Source organism: Pan troglodytes, chromosome 17 (genome assembly GCF_028858775.2).
Source record: "Pan troglodytes isolate AG18354 chromosome 17, NHGRI_mPanTro3-v2.0_pri, whole genome shotgun sequence".
NCBI classification, from domain to species: Eukaryota; Metazoa; Chordata; class Mammalia; order Primates; family Hominidae; genus Pan; species Pan troglodytes.
This window is the reverse complement of record NC_072415.2, coordinates 45,231,447-45,255,885: the sequence shown is the minus strand read 5'-3', so window position 1 is coordinate 45,255,885 and position 24,439 is coordinate 45,231,447. Positions and strand designations below refer to the sequence as shown.

Sequence of the window (24,439 nt, the reverse complement as noted above, 5' to 3'; positions counted from 1 at the left end):
TGTCTCTGATCAGAATGCTTAGAAGAATTCCAAAATTGGGTCCAGAGAAGAAAGAGGCAAGTAGCTTGTTCTGTCCCACTGGGCTGGTTCTCACGTGTGCCTCTGCCTCAGATCGGCCTCCCCTCATCTTTGGAGGTGTGGAGTACCAGCATTGACACTCTGTCCCAAAAGGGCTTTAGTCTTGGTACAGGATGCCACCCCTCTGGCTGCAGCCTGCTCCAGAAAGGGAGTGTTTGCATCTCCATCCTCCAAGAAGAGGAAGCATTTTCTTGGCCGGGGAAAGGAGAGCGTCGAGACAAGTCCTGGGCCTCTCTGGGCCCTATACTGGCATTTCCCCAGGGAGGACAGTGGAAACAGGCCCTGGGGCTTCTGGACCACAGCTGCCTCTGCTTTGGGGAATTAGGCACCAGGTGTCCTTTCTCTCTGGGGAAAGCCCTTCTTCAGGCTTAGAGAAAATAAAACAAAGCAAGTCAGCTGGGAGAGCAGCCTGTGCAAGTGGCAGCTGCCTGGAACCAGGCTCCTTTTCCTCCAGGTTGGCAGCCCCAGCATCCTTCAGCACCTTCCCAATAACAAACCGAGAGCGGGAGAGGTGCTGTGGGGCCTCCCCCTGCCTCCATTACAAGGGACCTGAAAGGATGGCCAGAAGAGGTGGGGTCCTTTCCTAAGCCCATAATCACCAAGCAAGCATCAGAGTCACCTGGGAGCCTCCTGTGACACAGATTAGGGAGCCTGTCTCCCTGAAGTACCTGATCAGTAGGTGGTCTGGGGTGGGGCCCAAGAATTTGCATGTTTGCTTTGATGATGCTTTGAGACCCACTTTGATGAAGCTTTGAGACCCATTTTGCTGATGAAATCAATGGTCTCTGAAACAGCAGAGGCTGCTGCTTGGTTTCCGCTTGCACTTCCTGCCAGCTGTCAGCCTAGGAAAAACGCCAGCTTCCGTTTTGGTAGAAGCAAGGAGGGAATGAGCCAAGGGTCCTTCCTGCTTCGCTTCCACCTTCTATTGTACAGAGAAAACTTGGGGCAGGTCCACTTCTTTTCCATGAAGGTCCCCAATTGGGCAGTGCCCTGAAATCACTTCTAACGCTGATGCTAGGCACGACCTCAGACCTACTGCTCAGACCCTCCAGGGGTAGGGTCCAGGATTGAAGAGGGAAGCCCTGCTCCACACGTGTTCATCAGGAAGGACCCACAGACTGCTGCTCCTGGAGGCCTCTCAGGGTTTATGGATGTGTGTTTGTTCCATAAACCCTCAGAGGGTCACCTGGAGACCTGCTAAAATGCAGGTTCTTGGGCCACATCCTAGACCTTCTGACCGACCCAGGGAGTGGGGCCCAGGAAGCTGCATTTGACAGATATCCCCGTGTGATCATCATGCACACAGGAGTGACAGAACCAGTGTTCTCCCCGGGCAGAAGGGAAGCTCGTGTGCAGGACACCTCACACCTCCTTTCCTATTCCCCTGCCAGGCTCTCCCTGCTGACATTGTTTCGCGGGAGAGCTGTGAATACTGAAGATTAGGTTGCTTCTCACCCCAAGCTCCAGAAGTCCAGGCTGAGCCAAACCAAGCTTCAAGTTGTGAGTATTTTGAATAATGAGCCCTTGCTCATTAATTGATCCTGTACTGAAATAGCCCTTGCTGTCCATGCTGTACCCCGGTGGTTCTCAGGCCGGGCTGCACGTTAGAATCACCTGTGTGGGTGGGGGGTGTCCAGGAGGGGGATGGTGAGGGAGGTTTAAAAATACCCAGAGATTCTGATTCCACTGGCCTGTTCAGGGGCCTGGACATAGTATTTTGAACTCCCAAGATGCTTCTCATGTGCAGCCAGTGTTGAGAACATTTGCTGTAACTATGAAGAGAATATTTCATGTAAGGTACATTTTCTTATTCTCAGATCAGCTGGCTTTTTCCATCCCAGGGCCATGAGCAAATTGCAAGGGGTTTCTTTGGGGTGTGTGTGCATGTATGTGTGAATTTAGAGTTCCTTTTTACATGGCATCCCACACTGGAGTCAACTATGAATGCCATTGCAGATTCCTCCCTCTTCATTCCTACATCACCCTCTTCCTCTTCTACTTGGCTCCAATCCTGCTTCAGGATCACCTCATACCCTGCCTGACACTTTCAGTGTCCTCCTAACGACTTTGAATGACTTTGTTCATCATGGCATATCTACTGGTCATTTGCCTCTGATAAGAGGTCAGTTCTGGTATTGGTCTGCAGGATCCAAAAGAAAAACTCAGACACTTTAAGAGAAAAACAATTAGCTGGACTTGAGAAATCCTCTTAAGACCAAACTCAGGTCCAGTCTGCTCTGACTGGAGTTTGACTCTTTCTTAATCTGGTATTAGGCATGGTTTAAAACGACCTGTAACGTTGAAAATATGCTCTTCAGAGCCAGAAGGAAGTCCCTGTAGGTGAGGGGGACCCATTTTCCCCCATCTCCCAAGTTAAAGCATGGATCTGTCCAAATTTTAAATGTGTTTCATGATTGATTTGGCACCTGGTGGAGGGCTAAACATGTTTGCAGTAAGAAATCTCTTAATTTCTGAATCCATAGTCATTGGAAAAAGATACCAGATATTTGTTACTCTTTCCAGTGACTGTAAATTGGGAGAGTTTAACTTAGTAAAAATAAAGGGTAACGAAAGAAATCAATGGACTATGGAACTTGACCCCATTATCAAATAGGACAGATATCCTGGGGAGAGATTACAAATTATGCCCTCTTACAAATGCATGAAACAATAGTGTCATTTTAAATAATATTCTATCTGATGGGAATGTGTGGGCCTTATTTGGATCCTCATTCAAACAACAACAAAAAAAAACTTTAAAATTTTGAGACAATTGGGAGTCTGATATATTTTGATATTTGATAATATTTTGGAATTCTCACAAATAGTTGTGATTATGCTATTGTAGTGTTAAAATAATTCATATTTTTAGAGACACCTACTGAAATATTTATGGATGGAATGATATGATATCTGGGATTTGCTTCAGAATGATATGAGAGAGAGGAAGTGGATGAGAATCGTGTTGAAATAAGATTGGCCATGAGTCAATTATAGTTGAAGCTGAGTGATAAGTCCATGGGGGTTCTTTATACTATTCTGCCTTTGGTATATGTTTGCATTTCTTCATAATAAAAAAGCTTTCAAGAAGAATGTGATATTTTTATTACTAAAAATTGTGATGAAATCTTACCCAAAGTTAGTGCTTTGCATTAGCTTGCACTGGCTTACAGATGCTGAAAGTTTGAGAAATGCTGCCTAAATGGTATGAGGTCTTGAATAGAGGAAGTACCCAATTCCTAAAACATCTAACAAAGAATATAGAAGAGAAGAACCATGGACAGGTAAAGTTGTCCTGTAAATGTTCTTAATAGAGGTCTTCATTGTGTGTTCGGTTGTCCCGGAGGGCTGTGTATTTAAGAGTATTTTCTCTGTAGAGGTTAGGAAGCCAGAGAGTGAGGAGACCAAAGACTTCAGCTTTGAGGTTCTAGTGGGGTATAAATCTTAATAGAGAGGGCTGCGGATGCATTGAATGACTGACTATGGCTTGAATAAATACCTGTTGTTATAATTCCTGATAGAATCTGCAGTATTCATTTATGTACATAGAGAAGGAAATTAGGTTATCAAAGAACTATGCACCTGCACAAATTGTTTGGCTTCAAGGAATTGCTTTTGCTGAATTTCAACAGGGTTTATGCTTTTGTGCCCATATTAAGGAATTGGATTGAAAGAGGTCAGGAGATATGGTCCTACAAAAATGCCTATTACATTTGTCTCAGAAATGTCCCACAGAACCCCACTCCCCCACCCCAGTCCTGTAGGGTGAGCTTTTTCATTCAGGACCCAGACATGGAGCCTGATAGCCTGGGTTTGAATCTCATTTCTGCATCTCACTAACTGTAGTCTTGGGCACATTACTAACTTACTCTTGAATTCTTAGTTTCCTTATCTGTAAAATGAGTGTTATAATAATGTCCACCCCACGAGATTGTCAGGATCAAATAAGAAAATGTCAGAGAAACACTTAACTCAGGACTGGGATCACCCACCTCCCCTCTGGTCTGTGCATTAGAAAGGCAGAGTTTTCCTGACTTGTACGTTCTGCTTGGTTATATTTCTCATTTCCTTGGCTCCTAGGACTCTTGGCTCATGCCCGCTTGTAGTAACTGAATAACATCATATGATAGATGTTTCCATGTGCTCATCTTATTGCTGGCTCTATCAACTATTTTCCTTGCCTTCTTCAGTGCTTATTTTGACCATTTCTTTTCGTCCTTTATTCTCTTATTCTAATAAGCTTGCTCAACTTTTTTATGAGACAAGGGAAGGAGTAAATAAATAGCTAAAGAAGCAACAATCTGTGATTGAGGCTGGGGGAGAGAGAGGGGTTGAGGGATTTGTGGGGTGAATAGCAGAGGACTTTAATGGAGGAATTCCTCTAGAATAATGAGGGACAGAAAGAGCCAGTAGAAACCACGCACTGGACTTCTTAAAAATCACTAATGTTTTACGCCTTCTTTGGTATTCACCATGTATACTACCATGTTTCCTATGTAATAGCAAACCTTAAAACCCTAAAAAAACAAAAAAGGGGGGCTAGTTGTTTACTTGTTTTGATGACCAGCTTGAGCAGGAAAATGAGGGATCCTTCTTCCTGGATCCACAGAACTGGATCCAGCCTGGTTTTCTTCCGTAACTCAGTGGCCTCTGTCTACTTGTACTTCTGTTCCAACTGCCGTCAAAGCCTTTCCTGAGAAAAGTCAGTGTTTTCCTGGCCTACAGGATGCTGACTACTGACAGGTGCACAGTGTGCACCAAACACACCACTCGCCTCCCCTGGGGTCAGGAAGATGAGTCACATCCATCAGCCCTGGTGGCTTGGAGCCTTGGATATTTCCAGTATGAATCCAGGAGGGCATAGCCTGCGGTTCTGCAGTGTGGAATACTGCAAGGGCTTTTATCAGGGAGCCAGCCAAGGCCTTGGTGACTGATATCTCCCCTAATAACATCTGGAAAGGAAATTGCTCACTAGAGATAAAGAAGAGAATTTCTGCTCTTTGCAACGGAAAATTATTACACACAACATCAGACCTCAAAAATGAGCTTCCTCAAAGTACGCATTTGTACAATTCCCCCCGAACTCCTTGCTTGGCTGTTTGGAAGGTTTTGTAGAAAAACAGTAACCTGGCCAGGCGTAGTGGCTCATGCCTGTAATCCCAGCACTTTGGGAAGCCGAGGCGGATGGATCACCTGAGGTCAGGAGCTCAAGACCAACCTGGCCAATATGGAGAAACCCCATCTCTGCTAAAAATACAAAAAGTCAGCTGGGCGTGGTGGTGCATGCCTGTAATCCCAGCTACTCGGGAGGCTGAGGCAGAAGAATCACTTGAACCTGGGAGGTGGAGGTTGCAGTGAGCCGAGACTGCACCATTGCGCTACAGCCTGGGCAACAAGAGCGAAAGAAAGAAGAAAGAAAGAAAGAAAAGGAAGAAAGAAAAAGAAAGAAAGAAAGAAAGAGAGAGAGAGAAAGAGAGAGAGAAAGAGGAGAGAGAGAGAGAAAGAGAGAGAGAGAGAAAGGAAAGAAAAAGAGAAAGAGGAGGGAGAAAGAGAGAGAAAGGAAAGAAAGAAAAAGAGAAAAGAAAGAAAGGGAAAGAAGGAAGGAAGGGAGGAAGGAAGGAAGGAAGGAAAACAGTAACCTAAGGAATTTTCTTTGAAATTCAGTGCTGCCATTTGTTTGCTTATGGAGTGGCACAGAGCCAACAGCATTTGGCTCTGCCTCAGAGGCAAACGTGGCTACAGGAGCCAAAGAGAAACACAAAGGAGGACACTCTAGGAATGGAACCTATAAGTGGGGACTTCTGGGTGCACGTAAGGTCTTGGAGAGCACAGGCAAGGCCTCCTGGTAGCATCACCTGGGCCAGGGCCCTTCTCAGAGAAAAGGGGACTGAGCAATGTGGATGCTTTCCCAGAAAACTGATTTCATTGGCCTACAATGAGGTTTATATTTTATTTGTAGAAGTCTTGTTTATTTTTCTTCTTTATCTTTCTTCTCTATTTTAAGTGAGTAGAAAATTAAAAAAGCCTACTACTATACAAGAAGTCAGATTTAGACATTGAAAAATACATACAATACGTTGGTAAGTGAACAACAATAAAATCACAAATATAGACAACCACCTTTTTGTAGTTTAAAAAAATCAGTAAGAGAGGATGTGAAATGATTTATGTTAAGGAGTTAATGATTGTCTCCTTTGGAAAAAGGAGTGGATTTGGGGTGGGAGGATGAAGAAGGAGAACTTGAATGTCTTAGAATTTTTGGAAAGAGTACAATATAATTTACAAAGAGTGAGAGAGACTCAATTTAGGAGCTCTGGGCTGGGAGGATTGCTAACACTTTCCTGTGAACTCAGGAAAATTCCTTGAGTTTGGACCATCTGTCCTCTGCTGCCTCCGTCCATAAGGCAAGCCCACCGCCACCCATCAGGATCCAGGGTCACTCTGCCCTGCTCTGTGTCAGAGCCTCTAGCCCTCCTGATAGCACAGCCACTGCACTTGACGGCACACCATGCACCCCACACACGTTGTTTCCATCTAATGCCCACAACAATATTGAGGCAAGTGTAGTGGCGGGCTCGCTCTACACCTAAGGAACCTGAGGTTCAAGAGAGAAACTAGAGGTAGGGAAGGCTGTGAGCCAGGCCCCTGCATCCACGCCCAGCACTCCTTCCCAGCCCCTTTGTCCTCTGGCAGGAGAAGGTTGGCTTGGAGCTACCTGCGGAGGGCAAGGAGAAGCAGAGGAACACTGCCTGGGACACGCATGAGAAGCACATCACCCCGTGTCACGTTCTGTGATGGTTAATTTCATGTGTGAACTGGGCTAGGCCACAGTACTCTGATACGTGGTCATATGTTGTCTGGATTTTTCTGTGAGGGTATTTTTTAGATAAGATTAACATTGAAACCAATAGACTTGGAGTAAAGCAGATTACCCTTTATAATATGTGTGAGCTTTATCCAGCTAGCTGAAGGCCTTCGAGGAAAAAAAACTGAGGTCCCCAAAGAGAGGAAAGAAGCCTCTAGGCCCTCCTCAGACTCACATCTTCCCTGGGTCTCCAGCCTGCCCATCTGCCCTGCAGTTTTCAGACTTGCCAGCCCCGACAATCTTATGAGCCAATTCTTTAAAGTAAACCTCTCTCTATATATATACACACAGCCTATTGGCTCTGTTTTCCTGAAGAAGCCTGGCCAAGACACTTTGTTTAAAGCAGAAGGGTTAGTGTACACATTTAATTTAAACTACCTTTCACTGGCATTACCACACCTAGCAGTGAGCATTGCACATCTTATATGCTTCATAAATATTTGAGTGGAAACCAACAATAAGGCTAAAATGCTGAATGGCTTTGCCAGATGTAGTATTTATTTAAACTATTGTTTTGTTCTCTTATGAGTCATTGAATGGGAAGGAACTGAAATTGTCTTGAAATTGTGAGGGGGGTAGAGAGGGCTGGGAGCAATGGGTGGTGAGGTGTCCCCCATTTCTAAAGATTCTGTGACCCACATTATTCCAGAAATTCTAGTTTGTGTTTTGTCTTTTTCTTTGTTTTCTTTCTTCTTTTTTGTTTTTTCTTTTTTTTTTTTTTTTGTAGACAGAGTCTTGCTCTCTCACCCAGGCTGGACTGCAGTGGTGCAATCGTAACTCACTGCAACCTGGAACTCCTAGACTCAAGGGATCCTCCTGTCTCAGCCTCCCAAGGAGGTATAGATAGATACACTTGGCTAATTTTAAAGTTATTATTATTGTTTTGTAGGGACAGGGTCTTGCTTTGTTGTCCAGGCTGGAATGCAGTGACGCAAACATAGCTCACTGCAACCTGGAACCCTGGCCTCAAGCAATCCTCCTGCCTTGACCTCTCAAAATGCTAGGCTTACAGCCATGAGCCACCATGCCTGGACTGTCTTTTTACTCAGAGTAAGCAGGGACAGGGAAGACCAGAGGGAGAGCTCTAGGACAGGCAATGTTGGCCTCTTCCCCTACCCTAGCTGCCCTGAGCCTCTTGCTGTGCAGGTCCCTCCTTAGGGAGAGGCCTGATCCCATTTTGTCATTAGTCACAAACACCACTTACTGGTCATTTGCATAAGCTGGGCCCTGCACTGTTCCCTCAGGACTTCCTCAGTATCCTCTGTGGCAGGCACTATTGCTTCCAGTTTAACCCTGGGGGAAGCTGAGGCTCAGCAATTTTGGGCCATCAGCCCAAGCAGCACAGGATCATAGTCCAAGCTTGTCTTGAAGCTGCTGGGAAGAGGAGAGGTGTCTAGGAGGATGTGCCCTCGCTTTCCTTCCCTGGGATCCCCATCCACCTAACCCCACTGCTTTTTCTTTTTTTCTTTTTCTTTTTTTTTTGAGATCAAGTCTCATTCTGTTGCCTAGGCTGGAGTACAGTGGTGCGATCTCAGCTCACTACAACCTCCGCCTCCTTGGTTCAAGTGATTCTCCTGTTTCAGCCTCCCAAGTAGCTGAGATTACAGGTGTGTGCCACCATGTCTGGCTAATTTTTGTATTTTTTATTAGAGACAAGGTTTCACCATGTTGGCCAGGCTAGTCTCAAACTCCAGACTTCAGGTGATCCTCCCGCCTTGGCCTCCCAAAGTGTTGGGATTACAGGCGTGAGCCACTATATCCGGCCCCCCACCACTTTTTGAAGAGAAGAGCCTAACAAAGGGATCAAGACTTTGTATCCTAGCTTCACCATCCTCAGAACTCCATCCTAGGTATAGAAGAGTCCTTTTTAATTCCCATTAACATTTCTGGCTTAGCGTCTCCTTAAATGAGTTTCATTCGACACATTTCATTTCCCACAATGTGGCAATCTCATCCCCTATCCCCTTTTACCTGGAGCACTCCCTTTTCCCCAGCACTTAGCTCAGCAGTCGCCTCCTCCAGGAGGCTCCCCCGTCCCCTCCTCTGCCCTCTGCCTTCCTCCATGGAACCCTGGCAGTCCCCCAGCTCCACAGTTGTTGCCTTGCATGGTCACCAGGGTAAGACCTTAAGGGCAGGGACACTCCACAGTGTCTGGCAAATGACGGAATGGACAGTGGCCTGGTCCATAGGCCAAGCTGGAGGCAAGGCGGCCTGTGGCCTGGAACAGTGACTCAGGCAGGAGGAATGTGGCTCAGGCTGCCTGCAGCTGCGATAAGGAGGACAGGATGGGGCTCTGCAGAGGACATCCTGCAGCAGCCAGGGGACTTTCCATGCAGAAGCACATGTCGAAACCCACAGCCTGAGAGAATCCTGGCCTGCATACTGCACAGACTCCTTGAGGGTGAGCAAGGAGAAAAGACTGGAAATGCCATCCCTCTGTCACCAATCCACAGTGGGTTTGGGGAGGAGGCATGGCCAACATCCACTGGGCTGCACAGACAGTTTTATTACCACCCCACCTGGCTCCTGCCTTCTGGGGCCCTGCAGCCCATGAATTAATCCCTTTCCAGGCTAGCCTGGGGTACATCCATCCCCTTTGGCTCCTAACCCATGGAGTCAAGCCTCAGGCACATTTCTCCTACCAGCCTGGTTTGGGCCATATCTATGTAATGCTTTTGCCTTCATTTACTTAGGTTGCTCCCTTAAACAGGCTCACATTTTAAACATAACCTCTGCCTCCTAAGCAAATACTTACATTCATAAATTACTCCCACCTGAACCACCACCACTGCCACCACCCACAGGATTCCTGGGCTTCCTTGCAGCATAGATAAAAGCTTTTTTGGGCATCCACTTACCAGGCACTGGGTGGGAGCAGGCAGCAGGGCACATCCTCCCTCCTTGGAAGCAATATTTACTCAGCAATTCTCCACTCAGCAGTGTAAATCACTGTGGCTTCCCAGCAGGCATATGATCTTTGCCTGGTCGGGTTTCTCTCCCTTTTCCATGACTGAATCTGAAGTTCAAGCCCCTTTCCCCACAGCCTCTCCCACATATGCCTGGAAACTGAGGTCTGGCTCATCCTTCAGGGAGCTCCATGCTTCCCTGGTAAGGTAAAAAAAAAAAAAAAATCATCCTATTAATGCCCACAGTGATGTCATGTTGACACCATGTACCCTTGATAGGATGTGATGAGAATGGCATTTCACCTCTGTGGTCTTCTTCCCAACACCCAGTAGCCTAATTATGAGAAAAACATCAGACAAATCCCAAATGAAGGACATTCTAAAAAGTACCTGACCAGTAGTCTTCAAAACTGACAAGGCCATCAAAAATGAAGTCTGAAAAGCCGTCACGACCAAGAGAAGCTTAAGCAGACATGACAACTAAGTGAAATCTGGTGTCCTAGAAGGGACCACGGAACAGAAAAAGGACACGAAGCAAAACATAAGGAAATCTGAATAAACTGTAGACTTCAGTTAATAACAACATATCACTATTGGTTCGTTAATTCTAACAAATGTGTCACACTAGTGTTATGATGTGAATAATAGGGGAAACTTGGCGTTGGAGCTGTAGAACTCTGTGTAGTATCTTTGTAACTTTTCTGTAAATCTGAAACTGTTTTAAATTTGAAAGTTTATTTTAAAATCATAATAAAGGTTACTGCAGGAAAGAATGGAGCAGCAATTGCTTGGTCAGATGTCATGGAAGAAAATCTTACTCATGAATCCCAAATGCTGCCTTTCAAACTTTAGTTACGATAAAGTATCAACTAGTTACTAAGTGGGAAATCCACTTTCTTTCTTTCTTTTTTTTTTTAACTGCTATTTTAACTATTACACAATCCACAAGAACTATTATTAATATGTACTTTAAAAATTCTGGTTTGACTTATTCTGATTCAAAATGTAATATATTACTTGTTAGGACTTGAACAGATTGTGAAAGTTGCTCCTACCTTAAGAAATAGTATTATTTGCAGAACACCCCTTTAAAGAGTTTTTGGAAATGACTCAGAATGCCCAGTTACTCCACCACATTCTACCCTGTAGGAATTGTGATAAAGAAGCAGTACTTTCCGGTGATAGCTAGGTGCAATAAAACTAAACAAGTAGATTCCATACCTCATCGTGCATATGCAAAGCCTAGCCCATTCTTTCCTGCAGTAGTTGGTGAGGTTATCAATATGTGTCTGATTTTCATCCATCAAATGTTTCTTGGGCTGCCGTTGTTTTATGGGGAGAGGGACGACTTGAGAAGGGGAGAGATGCTCTCAAAGGGAAATTTGGGAAGAAGCTTCTCTTATTCTCAGTACAGATATCTCAAAATATAACATTAGTGTCTTGATTTGCATATTTGTGGTACATAACACATTATAATACCATTCAAGTTATAAAATACTTTTTTTTTTTTTTTGAGACAGGGTCTCACTCCATCACCCAGGCTGGAGTGCAGTGGTGCCATCTTGGCTCACTGCAACCTCCCGCTTCCAGGCTCAAGCAATCCTCTCACCTCAGCCTCCCTGTAGCTGGACTACAGGCACGCACCACCACACCTGGATAATGTTTGTATTTTTTCATAGAGACAGGGTTTTGCCATGTTGCCCAGGCATGCCTCGAACTCCTGGGCTCAAGTGATCGGCCTGCCTCTGCCTCCCAAAGTGCTGGGACTACAGGCATGAGTCACCGCTGCACCCAGCCATAAAGAAATAAATGGAAAAAAAGTCCTGGCAACGGTCTTTGAAAAACTGAAATATACTCCATGAACCCTGTCATGCAGACCTGCCCAACTCTGCAATCTTAGCATCTCATTGTTTTGTTTTCCCTGTCATGTCTGCAGCTCATCTGTCTCTTGGGCTTCTTCCTATCTCGGTCCTGGTCCCCATCCCCTGTGTTCTACTCTTTGCCAGCTTTTTTTCTGGTTTTATGTTCTTCCTTGTCCAGAGCACGACCTTCATCTGTGTATGAGTCAACACAGAAAACCTGACCCGAAAAGGCCAGGTCCAGGAAGGGTGCAGCTCAGCTTTTACTGAGTGTCCTGTATGCCCAGTACTTTGTCAAGTCCTCCTTACGGGTTGTCTCATTTAGTTAGCAATGGATTTGGCATTTCAAGAGGAAACAAGGATTAGAAGGCTCACAAAACAATCAGCCAATCAAAGAAGCCATAGAGCTACCGAGTGACTTCAACATCTCCAAACTCATTTCTGAGTATGGCCCACACTTAGAGAATGATCTGATAGGATTCATTTCTCTGGGCTGTTTCCTCATTTTCCCTTGAGTAGTAACTAGTGAATCAAAGGATCCCCAAGTTAAGCAAAATCCAACTCATCCACTCCTAGCTGAAGGTTCTAATGCTGCTCATTTCCATAAAACAAAGATTTTGCAGAGCCTGAAGTGGCTTCCTGTTGGCTACTTAAACAGCACAACATATGGTAAAATCAGACTATTTAGTTTCTATAAAAAAGTTAATATATATATTAAAAAGGCCTACTAGAATTTTGATTGGAATTGCATTGAGCCTATAGATCAATTGGAAAAGAATGAGTATCTTAATATTGAGTTTTCTGAAACATAAACTTGACTCATCCTTCCATTTATTTAGATCTTTTTAAATTTCTCTCAGTAATGTTTTATAGTTTACAGTATAGAAGCCTTGCGCATATTTTATCAAATTTATTCCTAAATATTTTATGGTTTTTGGTTGCTATTATAAATGGTCTTTAAAAAATTTATTTACAAGCGGTAGTATTCACTTTTGTGATATATATTTCTATGATAGATTCTCTTTTTTTTTGAAAAACTGGGATATAAATTACATATATTAAAAAGCCTTTTAAAGTGTCCAACCCAGTGGTTTTTAATATATTCACAAGGTTGTGCAACTGTCACGACTATCTGATTTTTAGAACATTTCTATAATCCCCTCAAAGAAGCCCCCAATCCATTAGTAGTCATTTCCCCCTCCCTCTAGCACCTGCCAACCACTAATCTGTTTTCTGTCTCTATGGACTTAGCTATTCTGTTTATTTTGTATAAGGAGAATCATATAAATAGAATGATATAATATGTCACCTTTTGTGTCTGGCTTCTTTCACTTAGAATAATGTTTTCAAAGTTTATCTTCATTATAGCATATATCAGAATTTCATTCCTTTTTATGGTTGAATAATATTCCATTGTGTGGGTAAACCATATTTTGTTCATCCATTGTCCATCAATGACCCTTGAGTTTCTCCCTCCTTTTGGCTATTATAAATAGTGCTGCTATAAACACTCATGTACAAGTTTTTGTTTGAATATTTGTTTTCAGTTCTTTTGAGTATATATCTAGGAGTGAAATTGCTGAGTCATATTATAATTCTGTGTTTAACTTTTACAGGAACCACCAAACTGTTTTCCACAGAGGCTGCATCAATTGACATTCCCACTAGCAATGGATGAGGGTTCCAATTTTTCCAGACGCTCACCAACACTTGTTTATTTTGGTTTTGTTTTCATTATAGCCATTCTGGTGGGTGTGAAGTAGCATCTCATTGTGGCTTGACTTAATTTCTCTAATGAGTAATGATGTTGAGCATTTTTCATGTGCTTATTGGCTATTTGTATATCTTTGTTGGAGAAATATCTGTTCAAGTTCTTTGGCCATTTTAAAATTGGGTTGTCTTTTTGTTGTTGAATTGTAAAATTCTTTAGATATTCTGAATACTAGATCCTTATTAAATATATGATTTGAAAATATTTTTCCCATTTTGAATGTTGTCTTTTCATTTTTTGGATAGTGTCTTTTGGTGCACCAAACTTCAAAAATTTTTTCGAAGTCCAGTTTATCAATTTTTTATTGTGTTGCCTGTGCTTTTGGTGTCATATCCAATAAGTCATTGCCAAATCCAATGTCACAAATATATTTTTGCTGCTTTCTTGTAAGAGTTATACAGTTTTAGCTCATATGTTTAGGTCTTTGATCCATTTTGAGTTAATTTTTGTATGTAGTGTAAGATAAGGGTCTAACTTCATTCCTTTGCATGTAAATATTCCATTTTTCTGGCACCATTTGTTGTAGGAACTGTCATTTCCCCATTAAATGATTTGGCATCCTTGTCAGAAATCAATTGTCCATACATGTGAGGGTTTATTTCTGGGCTCCCAATTCTATTCCATTGGTCTATACGTCTGTTCCCATGCCAGTACCACACTGTTTGATTAATGTCGATTTTTAGTAAGTTTTGAAATCAGGAAGTGTGACTCCTCCAACTTTGTTCTTTTCAAGATCATTTTGGTTATATGGGTTACCTTAAGATTCCATTTGAATTTTCGGATGGGTTTTTCTATTTTTGTAAAAAATATCATTGGGATTTTGATAGGAATTGCACTGAATCTGTAGATCGCTTTGGGTAGTACTATCATATTAACAATATTAAGTCTTGCGAGCCATAAACATGGACTGTCTTTCCATTTATTTAGATTTTCTTTAATTTCTTTCAGCAATGTTTTGCAGTATTCAGTGTACAAGTCTTTTGCCTCCTTTGTTAAATTTATCCCTAAGGATGCTATTCTTTCTGATGCTAGTATAATAGTTTTCCTAATTTCATTTTCAGATCATGCATAACCACCACCATAAACATGATTCCAACATCCCAGAGTATTCCCTCAGTCTGACCTTTTGTAAAGTGGCGCTTTTTAAAATTTAATTTTCCAATTGCTTGTTGCTAGTGTATAGAAATACGACTGATACTTTTATATTGGCCTTGTATCCTGAGACCCTGTAAATTCACTTATTAGTTCTAGACAGTTTTAATTCTTTCTTTCCAATCTTTATGCCTATTATTTCTGTTTTGTTTTGTTTTTTAAACAGGGTTTGGCTCTGTCACCCAGGCTGGAGTGCAGTGGCTTGATCCCAACTCACTGCACCCTCCACCTACTGGGCTCAAGTCATCCTCCCACCTCAGCCTTCCAAGTAGCTGGGACTACAAGCATGAGCCACCACACCCAGCTAATTTTTTTTTCTTTTTTCTTTTTTCTTTTTTTTTTTTTTTGGAGGGTGCAGGGAGCAGAGTCTTGCTCTGTTGCCCAGGCTGGTCTCAAACTCCTGAGCTCAAGTAATTCATACACCTTGGCCTCCCAAAGTGCTAGGATTACAAGCATGAGTCACCTTGCCTGACTATTACTTCTTTTTTTGAGACAGTCTTGCTCTGTTGCCAGGCTGGAGTGCAGTGGCATGATCTCGGCTCACTGCAACCTCTGCCTCATGGGTTCAAGCGATTCTCCTGCCTCAGCCTCCCAAGTAGCTGGGACTACAGATGCATGCCACCACACCAAGCTAATTTTTAGATTTTTAGTAGAGATGGGGTTTCACCATGTTGGCCAGGATGGTCTCGATCTCTTGACCTCATGATCCACCTGCCTCAGCCTCCCAACATGCTGGGATTACAGGCGTAAGCCACCGCACCCAGCCTATTATTCCTTTTTTTTACCCTATTGTCCCAGTGGATAGTGATGTCCAGTACAGCATTGAATCAAAGTGGTAAAATTGTACATCCTTGCCTTGTTCTCCACGTTAAGGTGAAATTTTGAAGATTTCATTATTACATATGATGTAAGCTGTAGGTTTTTATTTATTTATTTATTTAGAGACAGGGTCTTGCTCTGTCTCCCAGGCTGGAGTACAGTGGCATGATCCACTGTAGCCTTGACCTCCCAGTCTCAAGCAGTCCTCCCACCTCAGCCTCCCAAATAGCTGAGACCACAGGCACATGCCACCATACCCTGCTAATTTTTTATTTTTTGTAGACATGGGGTCTTACTATCTTGACCAGGCTGGTCTGAAACTCCTGGGCTCAAATCATCCTCCTGCCTCAGCCTCCCAAAGTGCTGGGATTACAGGCATGAGCCACTGCACCTGGCCCAACTGCAGGCTTTTTTCGAAATGTCTTTTTCAGGTTGAGGAAGGTCCCTTCTATTCCTAGTGTACTGAGAGTTTGTATCATGAAAAGGTATTGAATTTTGTCAAATGTTGTTCCTGTATCTATTGAGGTGGCTGTATGGGTTTTCTCTTTTTTCTGATAATGTGATGAATTATATGGATTTATTAATATTGAAGTAATAAAATGACACTGCATTCTTCGGAAAAACTTGACTTGGTCATGTTGTCTTATTCTTTTTAAAAAATGCTGGGTTCAATTTGCTAATATTTTGTTAAAGGATTTTTGTGTCTATATTCATGAGGAATATTGGTCTGTGGTTTTCTTTTCTTGTAATGTTTTTTGTCTGGTTATGGTATTAGGATTGTGCTGGCCAAAACATTTAAAAATTGGGAAATGATTTCCTCCTCCCCTATTTTCTGAAACAGTTTATGTGCAATTGGTATAATTTCTGCATTGCAAGTTTGATAGAATTTAGTAGAGCCATCTGTGACTGAAGTTTCCTTGCAAGTAATTGCACATTCAATTTTTTAAATCAACTTGGAGATTTTCAGATTTTCTATTTCTTCCTGTGTCAGTTTTGTTATGTCGTTTTTTAAAGGTATTATAAATATGTTTAATATACTTGCTTGGCATCCATCTTTAGGCCTTACATAAGTTGTTTGAAACCCAGCCATTCCCCACCTCCTTTAGCCTAGTTAAAACTTCCCCTTCCTGTGATGGTTATTTCTGATATAGCCCACTTGTTCTTCATCCCACTGACCCCAAATCCAACACACCTCATAGCTGCTAACCATGATAAAACCTAATGATCAACACCAGAGTCATGAAAGTAAGTTCCCCTCTTTGCACATATTTTCTTTAAATTAGGTAATCCACAATCCCTGTGAGAAAGCCTAAAGGGTAACACCTATGGACCTTAATATAGGCATAGCCTCATAGGTCCTCCCTCCTACCCTTTTCCCTCTTCTTATCCTTCCCCATTTCCCTCTCCCTCTTCCCCATCACTTGCTGGTTGAGCTCCCTACGACCTCTCCACTTCCCATCAGCCTCCCATCAGCACCCCTAACTTCCCTGGGAACTATAAGTAATAAATTCCTTCTATCTCATGCGTTTTTGGTTACACTTCTTCATCGTGCCTCACCTGACACACACACTTGAACCTAACTTTACCCTAGTCAAGGCTCTCCTAGACAGTGGATATCTTGGCTTATGGCCAACTTTCCAGAGACAGCCCTCAAAACCAAATTAGATCAGGTGCAGCGGCTTACACCTGTAATCCCAGCACTTTGAGAGGCCAAGGCAGGCAGACCATTTGTGGTCAGAAGTTCAAGACCATTCTGGGCAATAGAGCAAGACCCTGTCTCTACCAAAAAAAAAAAAAAAACAAAACAAAAAACAAAAAACAGCACAAGGAATTTGCCTATCTTGTCTAAGTCGTCAGTATTCTTGAGGATAAAGTTGTTCAAAATCCTTTATTTAATGTTTCCACGTCTGCAGCATTGCCAGTAAAAACCTCCTTTTGTTCCTGATGTTTGGAATTTATTTTCTATCTTGTTAACTTGCTCAGTCTGATGTCATTTTCTATCAGCCTTAATTAAGGATTTTCTTTATCATTTCTTGGAGTGCAAATCTGTTATGGATGACTCCTTTTGTTTATCCAAAATGCCTTTATTTTTGCCTTGATCTTTAAAAGATATTTTGGTAGTTTATAGATTCTGGGTTGCAAGTGTTTTTCTTTCAGCACTTTAAAGATTTTGTTCCATTGCCCTCTGGCATTCGTTGTTTCTGATGAGATGTCAGCCCTAATTTTTTTTGTGTATGTAAAGTGTCTTTTTTTCCTTTGGCTACTTGAAAGATTTTTGTATTTAACTTAGGCTTTTCAGCATTTTGATTATAAAGTGCCTGGATGTGATTTTCCTTGTATTTATTCTGCCGTGACTTGCTCAGCTTCTTGGGTCTGTGGGCTTATGTTTGTCTTTGTGAACTATCATGAAAAGCTTGGCTGCCTCTCATTCACATAGTCTTCCTCTGTGGCCAGGCTGCTCTTCAGCAGACTAGGTGCTGACCTCCACTGGGCCTTTTGACTCAACCATGACGGGCTCATCACCACCTGAAAGTCAGTTAATCAGGGCTTCTTTGCATCTGCCACTTACTCACCAAATGGAAAATTATGATTTTTGTTTCCTCTAGTTTTATCTTGTGACCATGATGGTGAAAACCTTTTGCGTTATTCCTCCTAACTCTGAAGGAGAATTCCTGGCATTTTCTTATCCTCCTTATTCTGTATACATGGAGGGATTGTACTTTCTACCTTATAAAAGTGAGGTGTGGCCATGTGACTTAATTAACCAATGAAATGTGAAGGGCATGAAGTATCCTCTTTCTGGGCAGAATATTTAAGCCTTGTGTGTGATTGGGCACCATCACTTCTCTCTGTGTGATCAGCTAATAACAGCCCCCCAGAGAAATCCACGTGTTAGTCCCTAGAACCTGTGAATATGTTACTTTACATGGCGATAAGTATGCTGCAAATGTGATTAAGAATCTTGAGATAGGCAGATTATCCTTGATTATCCAAGTGGGTTCAACATCATTACAAGAGTCCTTATAAGAGAAAGTAGAAGAGTAAGAGAATAAGAGTAACAGAATAAGAGAAGATATGACCTTGGAAGCAGAAGTTGGAGAAGGAGAATTTGGAGAAAGAGAAGACGCTACATTGCTAGTTCTGAATATGGAGGGTGGAGTACTGAAACAAGGAATGCAGGTGGTCTCTAGAAGATAGAAAAGACGATAAAAAGGATTCTCTCCTAGGGCCTCCAGACAGCCCTGCCAACATCTCTTTATTTTATTTTATTTTATTTTATTTTTGTTTGAGAGAGAGTCTTGCTCTGTCTCCCAGGCTGGAGTGCAGTGGCATGATCTCTGTTCACTGCAACCTCTGCCTCCCAGGTTTAAGCGATTCTCCTGCCTCAGCCTCCCTAGTAGCTGGATTACAGGCATGTGCCACCATGCCTGGCTAATTTTGGTATTTTTGGTAGAGATGGGGTTTTGCCATGTTGGCTAGGCTGGTCTCGAACTCCTGACCTCAAGTGATCCACCTGCCTCCGCTTCCCAGAGTCCTGGTATTATATACATGAGCCACCATGCACAGCCCCAGCATCTCGATTTTAGTTCAGTGAGGCCCAATTCAGACATTGACCTCTACAACTATATATAATACATTTCTGTTGCTTTAAGCCACTTAAATTTGATATTAATTTGTTACAGCAGCAATAGGAAACAAATATATGCTGTCATGAGAACAGCAATGCTCCTGGTGGGAAAGGCTCTGTCACCTGCACTCCTGAAGGCAGGTGACACTCAGCAAAGCAGAGCCCCCACCTGACCATGGTGGATGGAGTATGAGCAAAAAATGAGGCTTTGAAGGTCTGGGCCCAGTGACTCAAGCCTGTAATCCCAGCACTTTGGAAGGCTAAGGCAGGCAGATCACTTGAGGCCAGAAGTTCAAGACCAGCCTGGCCAACATAGTGAAACACGTCTCTACTAAAAATACAAAAATTAGCTGGGCAAGGTTGTGCTTGCTTGTGATCCCAGCTACTTGGGAGGCTGAAGCAGGAGAATCGCTTGAACCTGGGAGGGGGAGGTTGCAATGAGCCAAGATCACACCACTGCACACCAGCCTAGGTAACAGTGCGAGACTCTGTCTCAAAAAAAGAAAAGAAAAGAAAAGACAAAAGGAAATAAGGCTTTGTTTTTTTTAAGCAACCGAGATTTTGCAGATGTTTGCTTTTATAGCATAGCTACATGTCAATACAAATACCATCAAATACCATGTAAAGAATTTAAATCTATCTAACTTTGCTGTGGGACTTGAAAATTTTTTTTCAATGGGCCCTGAACCTTTTTTCAGGCCCTAGAAGTGATGAAGTATTGGATTATTCTGGCAGGAATCTTACAAATGGTTGAGAATTTATAAACCAAAAAGTACTCGAGACAAGTCTCAATCAGTTTAGAAGTTTATTTTGCAAGATTGAGGATGCACGCCCAGGAGACAGGTCTGTGCCTTTCTTCAAAGGTGATTTTGAGAGTTTCAATATTTAAAGGAGAAAGGGCAGATATTGGGGAAAGAGGAAGAAATTTTAAAAAGCTGTAGGTAGATAAGAGTCAAACGATTGTTCTTTTGAGTCTTTGATCAGCTGTCCACATGTGAGAAGGGTAGAGGAATAGTCACTTATGCATTCATCCAGCTCAGTGAATCTGCATTTTTATATAAGATGAAATAAGCATAGGGCAGAGGAAGAATCAGGTATGCATTTGTCTCAGGTGAGCAGAGATGACTTTGAGTTCTGTCCTTCGTCCCATACCCATGAAGATAAGCTATCAATTCACTTTGTCAGGGTGAAATTCAACAGAACTGTTCTAGGGTAAAGATCTTGGGGCCCATGAGAAATTTCCTAGTGGGCAAATTATGAGGGAGATAGGTTTGCATGACACAGTTTCCAGCTTGACTTTTCCCTTTGGCTTAGTGAGTTTGGGATCCTGAGGTTTATTTTCCTTTCATAAATTAACTCAGCAAGTTGGTTGGGGACTTTGTGTGTTGTGGCTCCTCAGTTCCATAGGGGATAAATACAGAGATTTATGATGTTCTGCTTCTTCTCTCAGGGAGTGGGTAGTTTAACTGGAGGGAGAATCTGTGGATGCATGAAGCCCAGGGAGCAATAGGTGGTATGGATTTAAGTCACTTCAGAGGGCCCTGATAACAGTGAAGAAGAGTTACTATGGGGAAAAAAAACTTGGTGAAAGAAGATAGCCTCTCTTAATCAGTAATAAGTTTTATCAAATGTTGCTGTTCAGCGGGTCAGAGAGCTACAGTCTCCATTTTACTTTATTTCAGAACAAGTCAAATGACAAAAACAAAACACCAGGCTGAAATCATAGGCTTCTACAAGCAGGTATGCTTCAGGGTTTGTCCTGGGGCCAGTGTACATATAACCCTGTATTTCCTTTGCTTATCTGTAGAACAGAGTGGTAAATGTTCTCAAAGACCACCTTATGATTCTATAGTATTGTAATAAGGACTTGGCAGTTTGCAGAAGGATAAAACATTCATTGCACTGGATCCTAAGGTAGCGAGGAATGCATTACATTTTTTAGAGATTTCTCTCATAATCATAGGATACAAATCCTCAAAAAGATCTAATGGATCATGGAATCTAATGCCCTTTGAGGACCAGAGGGTCCAGAAAAACCCCGGGGGTGGGAGTTGTCTTCTAGGTTCTGAGATGAATAATTCCAGGGGCTGCATGGCACCGGGTTGGGGATGAAGACAGCCAGCCGAGTGAGAAAGAGTGTGAACCAGGGCCCTCAAGGCAAGAGATAGATTAAGCAGAGACAAGGGAGGAATGCCCTAGGGAGAAGAAGAGGGGTCCTTAGCATGACCGTGGGTTGGGTCCATTGTCACAAAGCCTGTTCTGTCTCCAGGTGCCTGGACTTGGAGAACCAGGAAGTGAGGGGACTGACTACTTGAAGATCACATGGAGGAGGAGTCTGATCCAGGCCCAGGTGGGCATCCATCCTCTTCCTTCTTGGCCCAGTGAAGACTATCCATGGACCCCCATTTACAAGCCTTGGGGGCCTTTGCACTAGCTCTTCTTTCTGGTTGTAAACCTCTTACTGCACACGCCCTTGGCTCACAATAGCTCCTCCTTCTTTTCTGGATTGTCACCTCCCACACGAGGATTCCCTGACCACAGCTGTACCTGACCCATCTACCTTGCCACTGCCCATTCTTTTTTTTTTGAGGAGGGGACTGGGGGACTCTTTTGTCCATGCTGGAGTGCAGTGGTGCAAACTTGACTCACTGAAAGCTCTGCCTCCCAGGTTCAAGTGATTCTCTTGCCTCAGCCGACCCAGTAGCTGGGATTACAGGCGAGCACCGCCACACCCAGCTAATTTTTGTGTTATTAGTAGAGACAGGATTTCACCATGTTGGCCAGGCTGGTCTCGAACTCCTGACCTCAAGTGATCCCCCCAACTCAGTCTCCTAAAGTGCTGAGATTACAGGCATGAGCCACTGCGCCTGGCACCACTGCCCATTCTTCTCTTCTTTTTCCTTTTCTGCCTTTTCTTTTTCCAGGGCATCTCTCCCTTCTTCCAGCATGCAGTGCAATTTTCTTTACTCTGCTGGTGGCTCATTGTCTATCTCTTCCCAATAAAGTGCAAACTCACAGGGTGGGGACCCTCTGGTTTGCTCACTGATGGTCTCTAGTGCTGTACCTGCCTGGCACTGTTTGGGGCTCCCTAAGAACCTGCTGAATGGACAAAAGGGACATTTTCAAATATTAACCTGTTGAAAACAGCTTATTCCATATCCAGTTCAGGTAACTAAGGAGGTAGTATACTTTATATACTATCGTGACTTAAATTAGGGCTGCCAATGCTATGTGGGAGAATCCTGATACCTATTTGTGGCCTCCAACTAAATCATTCTTTTCCTTTTTTTTTTTTTTTCTTTGAGACAGTCTTGCTCTGTTGCCCAGGCTGGAGTACAGTGGCATGATCTCAGCTCACTGCAACCTCTGCCCCCCAGGTTCAAGCAATTCTCATGCATCAGCCTCCCAAGAAGCTGGGACTGACTACAGGCAAGCACCACCACACCCAGCTAATTTTTGTGTCTAACAGAATTTCGCCATGTTGACCAGGATGGTTTCAAACTCCTGACCTCAAGTGATCCACCTGCCTCGGCCTCCCAGAGTGCTGGGATTATAGGCGTGAGCCACCGCACCTGACCTAAATCATTTTTTATTTTTTTAAGAATATCGTGACTTGACCAAAGGCTTGAGTCTTCTTTGCTCCCTCCTGCTAGGTGTGGAAGCAGACATCCCCTCCATGGCTGGGTGAGTGGGCTGCAGAGGATCTAGGTTGTCATCCCTACCCCCACAGGAGTCAGGGCAGGGGTCACACATTTCTGTTTAAGCTTCTTCTTGGGTTATCCCTCCCAGAGGGACAGGAGAGCAAGGAGCTCAGTGTTACAGCATCCACTCCCCCCAACTGCCCCCCACCTCCCTTCCTCCCCACAATACACACACCCCTACAGAGAGCCTCTGGGGACATACTGCTCAGACATCTGCCACAATATGTGTCACCCCCTCACTGGGCTCCCCCAGTGTAAAAGGACAGGCACTGCAACTCCTGTCCCATCCATACTTAGGGGCATTGCCAGAGGCCAGGACCAGAGGACTTTGGACACAGTGAGACCCAAGATGCTGAATCTCGCTGTCAATTTAGGATCTGTTTGCAGCCTCCCAAGGTCATGCCCAATTGCTGGAAGAACTCATGGCTACAACTCTCTCTCTCTCTCTCTCATACACACACACACACACACACACACACACACACCATGGCCTCTTTCCTGAAGCAGGTGGCTCTCCCTCTGGTCTGCAACAGCTTCTAAGTTTGCCGAGCTGCCCTGCACTTCCAACCCACATGCTGGCTTGCTCTCCATTCAGCAGCAGCAAGAGCAGCAGGCCTCTAATTTTGGTTGCTAGACACGTTGTGGATCTTTCAGAGTCTGGGTTTAGAGACAGACACCAGGGAGGCACAGTGCCAGAGACAGAGATGGCAGCTGGGATTGCCAACCCAGGGGCGGGCTTCCCATGGTGCCATGAAAAAGCGAGGAGACAAATCTCCTTATGCCTCTGCCTCCCTTCCCTTCTCCCTCCACTTCTTCTCAGACTCCACGTACGGCATCTCATGCAGGTGCCACAGCAGCCCTGCATAGCATTTGCTGTATCATCCCCATTGCACCAGGGAGGGAAGGAAACAGAGGATGCCTGGTCTTTTCATATACCATCCACGATACACCGATGGCCCACCTCTCCTTCTGTCCAGCTCTCAAGCCTAAGGGCCAGCACACAGCTCCTGTGTCTGCACATCAACCTTGGTGGGAGCTGTAGCTTGATTTGGAAGGAATCTGCATAGCATAACATCCCACATTCTTAGCTGAGTCTTTGCCAGGGCAGGGGTACTCAAAGTACCCTGACTTCTTTATGGCCCAGTCCCCACCCAGAGCAGTGACTGACGTGGTGCATGAGCAGACCTTAACCAAATTGATGCCAAGGAATCCTTGGCCTTTACTTAGGAAAGTCGAACACCGTTTCCTGGGGAGCTGCTGTGGACTGACTTGTGTTACCCCAAAATTCATATGTTGAAGCCCTAACCCCAAATGTGACTGTATTTGGAGATAGGGCCTATAAGGAGGTGATTAAGGTTAAGTGAAGACGGGGTGCTGATAGGATTTGCGTCATTATAAGAGAGCTTGTTCTCTCTGTCTCTCTCTCTCCCCTCTCTCTCCCCTCTCTCTCTCCCCTCTCTCTCCCCTCTCTATCCCCTCTCTCTCTGTCACTCTCTGTCTTTGCTTATGTGTGCAGGCACCGAAGAAAGGCCATGCAAGGGCATAAGGAGAAGGGCAGCTGTCTGTAAGCCAGAAAGAGCCTTCACTAGAAACCAAATCAGCCAGAACCTTCATCTTGGACTTTCCAGCCTTCACAGATGTGAAAAAAATAAATTTCTAT

The 24,439-nt window shown here is 43.7% G+C and overlaps 1 long non-coding RNA gene across 2 annotated transcripts; it reads left to right on the top strand.

Annotated features, from left to right (window-relative positions):
* The first annotated feature begins 237 nt into the window (after positions 1-237).
* On the top strand, positions 238-24,410 carry LOC129137833 (uncharacterized). 2 transcript variants are annotated; one of them, XR_008540640.1, is made up of 4 exons: positions 238-1,578; positions 21,348-21,428; positions 22,388-22,762; positions 24,296-24,410. It is a non-coding gene; the product is annotated as an uncharacterized LOC129137833 (long non-coding RNA). The 2 variants fall into 2 exon arrangements; XR_010151891.1 differs by lacking the exon at positions 238-1,578 and adding an exon at positions 20,459-20,818.
* Positions 24,411-24,439: the final 29 nt, after the last annotated feature.